At 36.1% G+C, this 13,339-nt stretch overlaps 1 protein-coding gene and 1 pseudogene across 1 annotated transcript in view; one reads left to right on the forward strand and one right to left on the reverse strand.

Moving 5' to 3' along the window:
* Nucleotides 1-13,339, forward strand: part of LOC145296650 (periostin-like) — an 89,874-nt gene that overhangs the window by 27,065 nt on the left and 49,470 nt on the right. The gene's annotated exons all lie outside the window — the stretch shown is intronic.
* On the reverse strand, nt 9,509-9,626 carry LOC145297116 (5S ribosomal RNA; annotated as a pseudogene).

The following is a 13,339-nucleotide window of genomic DNA, read 5'->3' on the forward strand; positions in this document are numbered from 1 at the left end:
TTCATGATATTTTTCTTTTTTTTTTTGTTCACACACACACACACACACACACACACACACACACACACACACACACAGAGTGTATCACAAAAGCGAGTACACCCCTCACATTTCTTCAAATATTTAAGTATATCTCTTTATGGGACAAAACTGAAAAAATGATTTTTTTGACACAATGAAAAGTAGTCTGTCTGCAGCATATACAGGGTGACCCCCCAAAAACGGGCCCCAACTCTAATTAGGCCCCATTTCTTAGTGTTTTGTCCGAATTAAATGAAACTTTAGTCATAACTAGTTTATTATATTCAAAACATCACATCAAAACACTAGGGTCTTTGGCCTTTTTTTCTCCGTTGACTGTAAAATGCTCAGAAAAACAATTGAATGTCCTCCGTTTTTTTGGGTCATGCTGTATAACAGAGTTAATTTATTTTCCCTTCAAAATAACTCAAAAAATAGTTATTAAAAACTAAATCCCTGGCAACAAAAGTGAGTACACACCTTACGAAAAGTTGTCAATATTAACATACAACATGTGTCAATTCTCAATATTTTGTGTGGCCAGCATCATTATCCAAAACTTCCTCTACTCTCCTGGGCATGGAGTTTACCAGAGCTTCACATGTAGCCATTGGCGTGCTCTTCCAGTCTTCAATTATGATATCGTAGAGCTGGCGGATATTTAAGACTCCACCTTCTGCTTGAGGATGCCCCAAAGATGTTCTATTGGGTTCAAGTCTGGAGACATGCTTAGCCAGTCCATCACCTTTACCCTCAGCATCTTCAGTAAAGCAGTGGTTGTCTTGGATGTGTGTTTTGGGTCATTGTCATGCGGGAACACTGCTCTGCGACCCAGTTTCTGGAGGGAGGGGATCATACTCTGCTGCAGTATTTGACAGTTCATGTTGGAGTTCATGTTTCCCTCAATGAAATGTTACTCTCCAATACCTGCAGCACTCATGCAGCCCCAGACCATGGTATTCCCACCACCACGCTTGACTATAGGCATGACACACTTATCTTTGTACTCCTCAAATTGGTGTGCATGGCTGTCAGCATAAGAGGAAGCCTCTTCTAAAGGCAATACACAAAAAAGCCCGCAAACAGTTTGCTGAATACATGTCAACAAAACCCATAGATTACTGGAACCATACCCTATGATCTGAGGAGACGAAATTTAATTTGTTTGGTTCTGATGACCTTAAGCATGTGTGGCAGAGACTAGGTGAGAGGTATACTCAATTTTATTGCTAGGGATTTAGTTTTTAATGGCTATATTTTGAGTTATTTTGAGGGGAAAATATTTTTCATTGTGTAAAAAAAAAAATCATTTTTTCAGTGTTGTCCCATAAAGAGATATACTTAAATATTTGAAGAAATGTGAGGAGTGTACTTCTCGCTTTTGTGATACACTATATATATATATATATATATATATATATATATATATATATATATATATATATATATATATATATATACATGACATGTCCTGTCATGGAGATTTATACCCCCCCCCCCCGGGGTATTGTTTTCCGAGGTCTCTGCTTTGCCGGCTAAGCCCATATATGTATATGTGTGTATGTATATTACTCCCTTGTGCATCATTCTTGTATGCATACACCCTATTTATCCAACTCTTCCCCTTTTAACTAAATTTTCAACTTAGTTATTTATCTCTTTATCTCTTATTTTACCTTTTTGTTTCTTTATTTTTATTTTTTATTTTTATTTCTTTTTCTCTTTCTTTTTACTTCACTCTTATACCTTCATCCCTTAAATGTATTTCACGTGTTATTTTTGAGCTTGCCTTTATCTCTATCCCTTAATTTTATTTACCTTTTAGCTATTATGATTATTATCATTATTATGATTTTTATTATTATTGTCATTGTTTTTATTATTATTATTGTTAATAGTACATTTTCCCCTATTATTACATCACACCACTCATTCACATCCAAAACACTTTGTCCTGTTATACACCTCAAAAAAACTTTGTCACCCCTACCTTTTACCACTGCGTTATACCCAAACCCCCTCCCTGTATATCTAATAACAAAGAAAACCTAGAACTATTGCTACACATATAATCTAACATATATTGGTATTCTGAAATCCATTATTATAGCCTTACAACCACCCACCCAGACTCACCCCATAACTTGCTCACTTAACTAACTTCCGAACTCTCCCTCGCCCCAATAAATTAAAACCATGGAACAGAACGCCCCATGTAATTCCCTCTCGCTCAATCCCATCCGTCCTTTCCTCTTAAATCATCACCATCATACCCTAACCCCTCCCAAAATTATACACCGCTTCATAGTGCTGTTGTCATCTCGGTTGCATCTGTCAAAATATCCTTCCATAGATAATAGACGTCTTTTTTTTTTTTCTTTTTTTTTACATGGGTGTCACCACTTATCAAGGCCCAGAGGCCACTCGAGGATAAGGGTTAATAGGTATACATTAGTCATTGTGATTTTAGCATAGTAAACAGTGGGAATTTTGAAACTTGGATTACTTAGGGGGACGATTCAATTAGAACTTGTTCACATTGGACTTTTTCTTTTTTTTTTTTTTTCATAAGTATACACTCATTATCAAGGCCAAGAGGCCACTCAAGGATAAGGGTTAAAGAGTGTACAGTAGAAATTGGACAATATAATAATCATTAGTAATGAAAATTTGTTAAATTTGATAGCTTATATGGAACGGCTCATCAAGAACTTATTTACATTAGACTTGAAGACAACCATATTGTAGTCAGCCGGAAAGCAGGAAAACGGAAGACAATTCCACAGGCGTGCAGTTCTAATAAAAAAGCTTTGTTCATGGAATCTACATTTAGGTTTAGGCACAGATAAAGAGTGGGGGAAATTATTGATAGTGTTTACAGCTAGACGAGTGTTTCTTGTGAAAGTTTTGCGAGGGGGACCATAGATTGAAGCTCAGTCGAACACTTTCCATGAAAATGACGATACATCAGAGACAGACTCGCAACATCTCTTCTGTGAGATAGAGGTTGCAAGGAAGAGAAAAGGACATCTCCTACGAGGCTACGAAGTCTATTTTGAACTCTATCAAGGCAGGACAAGTCCTTTCTAGCAGCTCCTGCCCAGATGTGGCAACAGTATTCTATCCTTGGACGTACCTGGCTCTTATATAGATAGAGAATTGCATCAGCAGTGAGATATCTACCGGATCGATAGAAAGATCCCACCATTTTTCCAGCGGTCTTGGCAACAGATTTGATGTATGTGTTCCATTTAAGATCAGGAGTAATGGTCAAGCCCAGAAGCTTGTCAAAACTTGAGGCCTCCTGAAGACGAGAGCCACACTGATAAAATTAAAATTAAGATTTTGTTCCTCAGAGGGGGGGGGGCATTGGAGGGGGTATAGGTATGGGAGGGGGATGATAGAAGGGATGATAGTCGTTTCAGTCATGAGGGGGTTCTTTTCCACTGACTGAGGAGGGAGCGAGGTGTTGGAACAGATATTATACTATGGTTCTAGGTGTCTCCTAGTGTTGTTGGTTTCGAGGTTAAGTAGGGTTGGTATTGTTCAGTGTGTTGTATTAGAGATAGGGGTGTTATGTCTGTGTGTGGTTGTATGCGCGCACGTGTGTATGTTTTAATGTGTCGGTTCTGATTTATGTGTGGCTGTGTATATGTGTATGTGTATGGGTGTGCATGCGAGTGTACCTTGCATTTCATGTTTTTGTGTGATGGTATTAGGTTCTGTTCAGTTCAGGAGTGAATCTGGTGATGAAGTTTTTTTCCTGTGTAAGTAAATAAAAATAATTGTCTGTTTGGAAGATTGGCATTATTTTGAAGCTGTTTCCACTGCATGTCCACACTAGGAACCGATCCTGGGTCTGGCCATACCCACATGGGGAGACAAATAAATAGAAACATTAAAAAATCCCCTATTTTAAATACACCCCTCTTTCTAAACAAACATAATATAAGGAATACCCGAAAAGACTAAAACGAAAAATCACAATACTAAAATCCAAGAATCCAAAAAATAAATATAAAAATAGAATGAAAGCACCCCTACCCTTATTTCAGAAGAGCCAGTCCCCCCCCCTTCCCCACGCATACACATTAGTAACAACCTCGGACCACAGCCGCCTTCCTAAGGAAGCAAATAACCCCAAAATACTATAAAACAATATACACATTCCCAAACCAATAAAAGCAAACACGCACACGCACACACACATAAACACACACACACACACACACACACACACACACACACACACACACACACACACACACACACACACACACACACACACACCCTACCCCACCCTAAAGGAAAAGAAAAAAGCATTAGCAGAAAGAGATAGTGACTACAGCCAGGTCAATGTCTCCCTGGACAAGCCCAATAAAAGAGCAATAAAAATTCAGCATACCAATAAATAATAAACACTTACAAGCCTCCACCCCTTGGAAAAACTTCAAATGAACTACGAAAATCGCCATTTTTACATCTCCAACACATTTGAAAATAATTTCTGACGAGGACGCATCACAGACCGTCTGAAACGCGCGTAAAAACGATTTCAATGACTTAAAAACATTATTACAATGATCCAAACATAATTCTCAATGAAAAACCAAGACACGGAATAATAAAATAATGTTAAAAAATACACATTGCTGGTGACTACTCCCTTATTTAAATATACATCTTTCTTTCGTTGGAATTTCTTAACCCACTTTATATAAATATATATATATATATATATATATATATATATATATATATATATATAAACCAATGATAGCAAATAATAGTTTTCTTCAATGTTTTTGGCTTCTGTGATTTCATTGATTTAATGTTTCCGCACCTTTCTGCATTTTATGTAGACTGCCTGGAAAATTCCAATGATAACACAGCCCCTATTATGCAATAAATCCCCCCAGCCCACCAAAAAAAAAAAAAAACAGGAAGAAAAGTTGTAAGTGAGAACTCTCTACACTGGTGCACTTTAGCTAGTATTTTTTGTTTCCATTTTCGGAAGATTTATGGGAGGGAAAATTCAATGAAAATATATTTTTGTTATTACGAAGAAAATTCAATGAAAAATTAATTGAAAAAAAATGAAAACAGTATTTTTTTTTGTTGTTACAATAAATAATTATTGAACAATCTTTACAAAATTTAACAAAATTCAAATTCGAATAAAAAAAAATGATGATTTTATATTTTTTTGTTGAAATCAAAATAAACATTTAGTTTTTTATATATAATAACTAATAATCTGTATATTAATAAAATGAAAACTACAACTCCTGAAACATTGGGGAAGACATTAATCCAAAATGGCCACGCTACCAGCATGAATCTCATGAATGTTTTGCGCTAATAAATATTCAGTTTAATTATAATTTGTTAATTGCTACAATTTCTCTGCTCCAATTCATTCTGCTTATTATGACATTCTTCGAAGTAGTAGCATGGCTACTAACTCTCTAATAATTTTCTGCTTTCACTTTGCAAGTCATCACTGGAGCTATTATTTTATTATTTTATTATTATATTATTATCATATTATTATCATATTATTATTTTATTATTATTTTATAATATTTTATAATATATGCTCCTTTTAACAAATAAATGTTTTCTTAAATGGTGTTGCCTGCTACAATTGTATTGGCTTAGCATTTTGACAGTTTACATAAAGTGCCCAGAAAATTTGGATCATAGCACTTATTCTGCATTAGCAGAACACATTTTACATGATATTTTAATTTATGCAAATAGCATATGTATTATTATAGAATCAATCCTCTATTGAATATTACAAAGGATAATTTGCCCAGTGGACTAATTCACACAAAAAAAAATTTTTTTTTAAATAATGGTAATGTTGTTCATTAAATTCCGACTGTTTTTGTTTACAATATCACGTCAGCTGATATTTGGGCTTGATGATCTTAAAAATAGTCTTTCTTCTCTCATCGATAAAAAAAAAGAAGAATTTTACAATGGAATGTTTTGCATTACACCAGCTAAGATTACACCGGTGTAACATAAAATATTCCCCCTGTAAAAATTATTTTTTATTTATAAAAGAAGAAAGACTATTTTTAAGATCAAATTTTTTCGATTTTTTGAGACTTATGAATGCCCTAGAAAAATCACTTTTGATTAATGCTTACTTTTAAAATATGCAAAGGAATAAATGTTTTGCGACGATTCAAAATTGTACCTCTTCTTTTATCGTAAATCGAACTCATTAATAAGAAAAAATTAAAATAAAATGGTGACGTACACATGGGCTTGAACAGGGGATCATTCGATATGTAGTTAAATGATCTACTATTTCCATATCACAATAAATGTTTTTTAGGAAATTATTTGTTGAAATTTTATTATCTCGCTTGGCGGTGTAACGTAAAATATTTCCTTTTAAAAATTACTTTTTTATCTATAAGATACGCACTTAGCTTCTCTTCTCGGGCACATAGTGTATTTTCTCCCCTTTTCTTGTGAGGCAAGCTCGTGCACATTTGCTAATTTGCATACGTGTTTTAACTGCTGCTAATATTCGCTAGCCAGCTATCCTTCGGCTGCTGCTGATATTTCCACACGTGCCCATACGCCCTCTGTCGTTATACGTGTATGATTCTTTAGCAGCGTGGCACTGTGTATGGGTGTGCATTGGCTTACCTTGTTCTTGTTAGAAGTTGGTAACAATTATTTTCTGTTCATATGACTGTTGTTACTGTGTAAGTATGTGTGCGCGATATGAAGAAAGTTAGTATGTGAGTAATTGAGTCATTTTCTCCTCTCCCAGACCAAATGCACAGAAAGCGTAGTTGATTACACGTTCTTGGTTTCTTTCGTATGCAGTCGGCTGGTGAAATCTGGAGAAAACTGATTTTATTGACCCAGTCTTATAAGAGTTTTTAAGTTCAAATTGGCTTATGACTTTCACATAGATGCGTTACTTTTGGTGATTTGGAACGATTTTCATAGGTTGAAAATACTTTGAGTTCAAACGTTCCTTATAAATGTACTTGCTTTTGCAAATGACGAAAAAAAAAAGAAAATTCAAAAGAAGTAGTGAAAAAAGGGTGTAGCAATTAGAGCCATTTGCTTTTTAGTGTTCGTAGGAATCACTTTGCGATTTAGTCACTATAGTCGCTCTCTCTTGAACCGGATTCAAATAAAGAGTTGGTCAGTTGTTGACAAAAACCAGTAAAATATTAACGTGTAGAAATCTGTCCAATAAATGTCACTAATCGCGTGAAGATGTACTATTTTATTCCAATATTTTGTTCAATTTCCGATTTTACAATGGAATGTTTTGCATTACACCAGCTAAGATTACACCGGTGTAACATAAACTATTCCCCCTGTAAAAATTATTTTTTATTTATAAAAGAAGAAAGACTATTTTTAAGATCAAATTTTTTCGATTTTTTGAGACTTATGAATGCCCTAGAAAAATCATTTTTTATTAATGCTTGCTTTTAAAATATGCAAAGGAATTAATGATTTGCAACGATTTAAATTTGTACCTCTTCTTTTATCGTAAATTGAACTCATTCATAAGAAAAAATTAAAATAAAATGGTGACGTACACATGGGCTTGAACAGGGGATCATTTGATCTGTAGTCGAATGATCTGCCACTGAGCTCCAGATGATAATAAATCTGCTTTTCGTTTTTTTTTTATAAGAAGAAATGATTTGCTAAGATTTCGTTTTCTCTCTTACCGGTGTAATGTAAAATATTCCACTGTAAAAATTCTTTTTATCTATAAGAGAGAAAAGCTATTTTTAGGATCAGACTATTTTCGATTTTCGATACTAATAAGATGAATTTCTATACAAAACACTGCCAAACATATAAATTAGCTTTGTGTGAAATTTGCAAAAGATAGGATCAGCCATTTCGGAGTCTATGAGGAAGGAATACACACACACACACACACACACAAAGATAAATATCCATTATTATTTCAAAGTTTTTTGTGTTTCATTTGTAATTGCTTAGATTAGAACATGTATAAAAGAAGAGATCTTGCCAAAGCATTGGCTAACTGCCTTAGATTTGACTTATATTCATTGAACATCAATTAAGTAAGTTAGTCTGAATTTCAATTTCTTCTTAAGACTCATTAAGCTTAAGCCTTAAATTTTAAACATTTTCTAAAATCAAAATCATGTCATCGATTTCCATCAAAATTAAATTACTCGTCTCAGGACGAGTATTTTTCTCAATTTCCATAAGCAAAAGAAGGGAGCATTTGAAAGCTGAATTATTTCCCCTTTTGTGATGGTAGGTGGTGTTACAATCTGTGGTATAAAAAGGTATGCATGAGAAAATTCAAAGAGGAAATGCCAAGATGTTCTCTCGGATTTTGAAGGAAATGTCTTTCAAACTGTGTAATGTGTGAACGTAGCACACAGATGCTGGTGAGTGTATTCACCAGAGGTTAAACCACAAGAAAGATTTGAATTTTCTTATCCATACCTTCGATCGATCGATGCCTCCGTTCAATCTCGAAAAACAAAGGATATACCGAATACGGTCACCTGTGCATGTAAGTATGTGGCAAACTCCTATCCTTACATCATCAACGCTCTGATCCCCAGCTGGCATCAATTGTGATGGATGGCTCTCGTCTGGGTGAGGCTCCATGTTTTGACAAACTTCTGGGTTTAACCTTTACTCCTGATCTGAAATGGAACACGTACATCAAGTCTGTTGCCAAGGTCGCTGGAAAGATGGTGGGATCCTTCTACCGCTCCAGAAGATATCTCACTACTGATGCAATTCTCTATCTATATAAAAGCCAAGTACGTCCAAGGATGGAATACTGTTGCCATATCTGGGCAGGAGCTGCTAAAAACAGCCTATCCTGCCTTGACAGAGTACAAAATAGACTTCGTGGCTTAGTGGGGGATGCCCTTTTCTCTACCCTGCAACCTCTCTTCCACAGAAGAGACGTTGCGAGCCTGTCCTTGTTTTATCGTTATTTCCATGACAGATGCTCGTCTGAACTCCAATCTCTGGTTCCCCCTCGCCAATCTTTCACGAGAAACACCCGTCTAGCTGAATCCACTATGAAAAATTTCCCCCACTCTATATCTGTGCCTAAATCAAAACGCGTATTCCATGAACAAAGCTTCTTTCTTAGAACTGCACGCCTGTGGAACTCTGTTCCGTCTGCCTGCTTCCCTCCGGACTACAATTTGGATGTCTTCAAGCCCAATGTTAACAAATTCCTAATGAACCGCCCCCTTAAGTAAACACTTCAGCAAATCTCCTCACTAACTTTATGTACTTGCAATAACCCTTATCCCTGAGTGGCTTCCGGGCCTTGATAAGTGGTGATCACTGTGTAAAAAAAAAAAAAAAAAAAAAAAAGGGTTGCACAATCTCCAACCACACCTCTCCTGAATCGCCACTGCTTGAGTCCAATGGCAAAAAGAAGTCCGAGACAACTGGAAACAATGCCGAGATAAGCAGAGAGCACATACAGCACCTGGAAGTCCCAAATGGTCACCCATCTGGTACTGGCCAGGCTCATCATTGCTTAACTTCGGTGATCTGATAGAAACCGGTGTTTCACATGTGATTATGCTGTAATCAAGTTATCTTGGGCCATGGAAAATTGAGATGGTTTAGGTATCTTTTTTTTTTTTTATTACATTTTCACCCCAAACAAGGCATATTGCCACTTTGTTGTATGGGGCTACTATCAGGGACATAGGCATCAGGAGTATTGTGTAGGGAGTTGGGCAGCAAGATGAAGATGTCGGTTCACGTTGCACTTGAACTTCTGCATGGCAGTACAGATGGGAAGCAGGGACCCGGAAGGGAATTGTAAAGTCTAGCTGTCCTGGGGAAGAAACTACTGGAGTAGAAGGCTTTCTTACATCTAGGGATCTCTACTGTGAAGGGGTGGGATTTAGCTGCTTGTCGGGGTTTTCGGGGATATTTACGTCGAGGGGGCACAAGTGCTTGCAGTTCGTCAGAGCATTCACCGTTAAAGTACTTGTAGAACAGGCAGAGGGATGCAACATTTCGTCAATGGGACAGAGGCTGAAGTTTAGATGACAGTTCAGGACCTATCGGATTGGTGACTCTCGTTTGAACCTTGTCTAGGAGCGAGAGACTAGTGGCAGATGCACCAGCCCAAATATGACAACAATACTCCATACATGGACGAATGGTGGCCTTATAGAGGTATAGGATACTTTTGGGCGTTAGTAGCTTTCTAACACGGTAGAGAGAACCTACCTTCTTCGCAGCGGTCCTGGCGATACTCTCAATGTAATTTTTCCAACTCATGTTTCCTGAGAGCGTTAGGGCGAGGAGTTTAAAAGATGTGCTTTCAGATAAAGAGTCTTTGGCCATTGCTATTGGTGGTAGAAAAGGTTTCTTGTAGTGATTGAAGGAAACAAACTTAGTCTTGGCAGCATTGAACGTGACCATTCATTTTTGTCCCGATTCTACTACAGATCGAAGCTCTGCCATTTCTTTAGATATGTGTTCATTTGTTTTCCTGTCGTGCCTGTTTGAAAGCTTAATCAATCAAACAAGTCCACCACCTCACAAAAACTAATCTTCTCTCTGACAAATAGTATGGATTAAGGCAATGTCGTTCCACTGCAATCATCTCTGAATGCATATACCATGCAATGGATGAGGTGTGTTAAGCCAGGGCTGTAGTCCTAGACATATCCAAGGCCTCTGACAAAATCTGGCATAAAGGGCTGCTAATGAAAATTAAATTATACAGTATAACCGGATGTATACTAAATATCAGATCCTTAAAAAATAGAACACTCCAGATTGTCATTGATGGACGTACATCCAAACAGTATGACATTAATATAGGAGTGCCTCAGGGGTCGATCTTTGGACCACTATCATTCCTAATATTCATCGTTATAATAATGTGTCTGAGATGGTATATTTGCTGATCATACAACGTTCTGTAACATGCACGATGGAAGAACAGATTACACAAATCTAAGAGAATGACAGAATTTTTAGAAAATGACTATCAGACATTTAATATAATCGGAAGTAAATGGATAGTAGTATTTAATGTAATCGGGCAGTAAATTGATAGGAGCATTTAAAGTATTCGGCAGTAAATGGATAGTAGTATTTAATGTATTCTGCAGTAAATGGATAGTAGCATTTACTGTAATCGGCAGTAAATGGATGGCAGAATTCTATGTGATCGGCAGAAAATTGATAGTAGCATTTTATGTATTCGGCAGTAAATTGATAGGAGCATTTAAAGTATTCGGCAGTAAATTGATAGGAGCATTTAAAGTATTCAGCAGTAAATGGATAGTAGCATTTAATGTAATCGGCAGTAAATGGATAGTAGCATTTAATGTAATCGGCAGTAAATGGATAGTAGCATTTAATGTAATCGGCAGTAAATGGATAGTAGCATTTAATGTAATCGGGCAGTAAATTGATGGTAGCATTTAATGTAATCGGCAGTAAATTGATGGTAGCATTTAATGTAATCGGGCAGTAAATAGATAGTAGCATTTAATGTAATCGGCAGTAAATTGATAGGAGCATTTAATGTAATCGGCAGTAAATTGATAGGAGCATTTAATGTAATCGGCAGTAAATTGATAGGAGCATTTAATGTAATCGGCAGTAAATGGATGGCAGCATTCTATGCAATCGGCCAGTAAATGGATTGTAGCATTTAATGTAATCGGGCATTCAATGGATCGTAGCATTTAATGTAGTCAGCAGTAAATTGATCGTAGCATTTAATGTAGTCAGCAGTAAATGGATAGTAGCATTTAATGTAATTGGCAGTAAATGGATAGCAGCATTTAATGCAATCGGCAGTAAATGGATAGTAGCATTTAATGTAATCGGCAGTAAATGGATAGTAGCATTTAATGTAATCGGCAGTAAATGGATAGTAGCATTTACTGTAATCGGCAGTAAATGGATGGCAGAATTCTGTGTGATCGGCAGAAAATTGATAGTAGCATTTTATGTATTCGGCAGTAAATTGATAGGAGCATTTAAAGTATTCGGCAGTAAATTGATAGGAGCATTTAAAGTATTCAGCAGTAAATGGATAGTAGCATTTAATGTAATCGGCAGTAAATGGATAGTAGCATTTAATGTAATCGGCAGTAAATGGATAGTAGCATTTAATGTAATCGGCAGTAAATGGATAGTAGCATTTAATGTAATCGGGCAGTAAATTGATGGTAGCATTTAATGTAATCGGCAGTAAATTGATGGTAGCATTTAATGTAATCGGGCAGTAAATAGATAGTAGCATTTAATGTAATCGGCAGTAAATTGATAGGAGCATTTAATGTAATCGGCAGTAAATTGATAGGAGCATTTAATGTAATCGGCAGTAAATTGATAGGAGCATTTAATGTAATCGGCAGTAAATGGATGGCAGCATTCTATGCAATCGGCCAGTAAATGGATTGTAGCATTTAATGTAATCGGGCATTCAATGGATCGTAGCATTTAATGTAGTCAGCAGTAAATTGATCGTAGCATTTAATGTAGTCAGCAGTAAATGGATAGTAGCATTTAATGTAATCGGCAGTAAATGGATAGTAGCATTTAATGTAATCGGCAGTAAATGGATAGTAGCATTTAATGTAGTCAGCAGTAAATTGATAGTAGCATTTAATGTAATCGGCAGTAAATGGATAGTAGCATTTAATGTAATCGGCAGTAAATGGATAGTAGCATTTAATGTAATCGGCAGTAAATGGATAGTAGCATTTAATGTAATCGGCAGTAAATGGATCGTAGCATTTAATGTAGTCAGCAGTAAATTGATAGTAGCATTTAATGTAGTCAGCAGTAAATGGATAGTAGCATTTAATGTAATCAGCAGTAAATGGATAGTAGCATTTAATGCAATCGGCAGTAAATGGATCGTAGCATTTAATGCAATCGGCAGTAAATTGATAGTAGCATTTAATGTAGTCAGCAGTAAATGGATAGTAGCATTTAATGTAATCGGCAGTAAATGGATCGTAGCATTTAATGCAATCGGCAGTAAATGGATCGTAGCATTTAATGCAATCGGCAGTAAATTGATAGTAGCATTTAATGTAGTCAGCAGTAAATTGATAGTAGCATTTAATGTAGTCAGCAGTAAATGGATAGTAGCATTTAATGTAATCGGCAGTAAATTGATAGGAGCATTTAAAGTATTCAGCAGTAAATGGATAGTAGCATTTAATGCAATCGGCAGTAAATGGATCGTAGCATTTAATGTAGTCAGCAGTAAATGGATAGTAGCATTTAATGTAGTCAGCAGTAAATGGATAGTAGC

This window comes from Euprymna scolopes, chromosome 17 (assembly GCF_053919585.1).
Source record: "Euprymna scolopes isolate OS-2025 chromosome 17, ASM5391958v1, whole genome shotgun sequence".
Taxonomy (NCBI): domain Eukaryota; kingdom Metazoa; phylum Mollusca; class Cephalopoda; order Sepiida; family Sepiolidae; genus Euprymna; species Euprymna scolopes.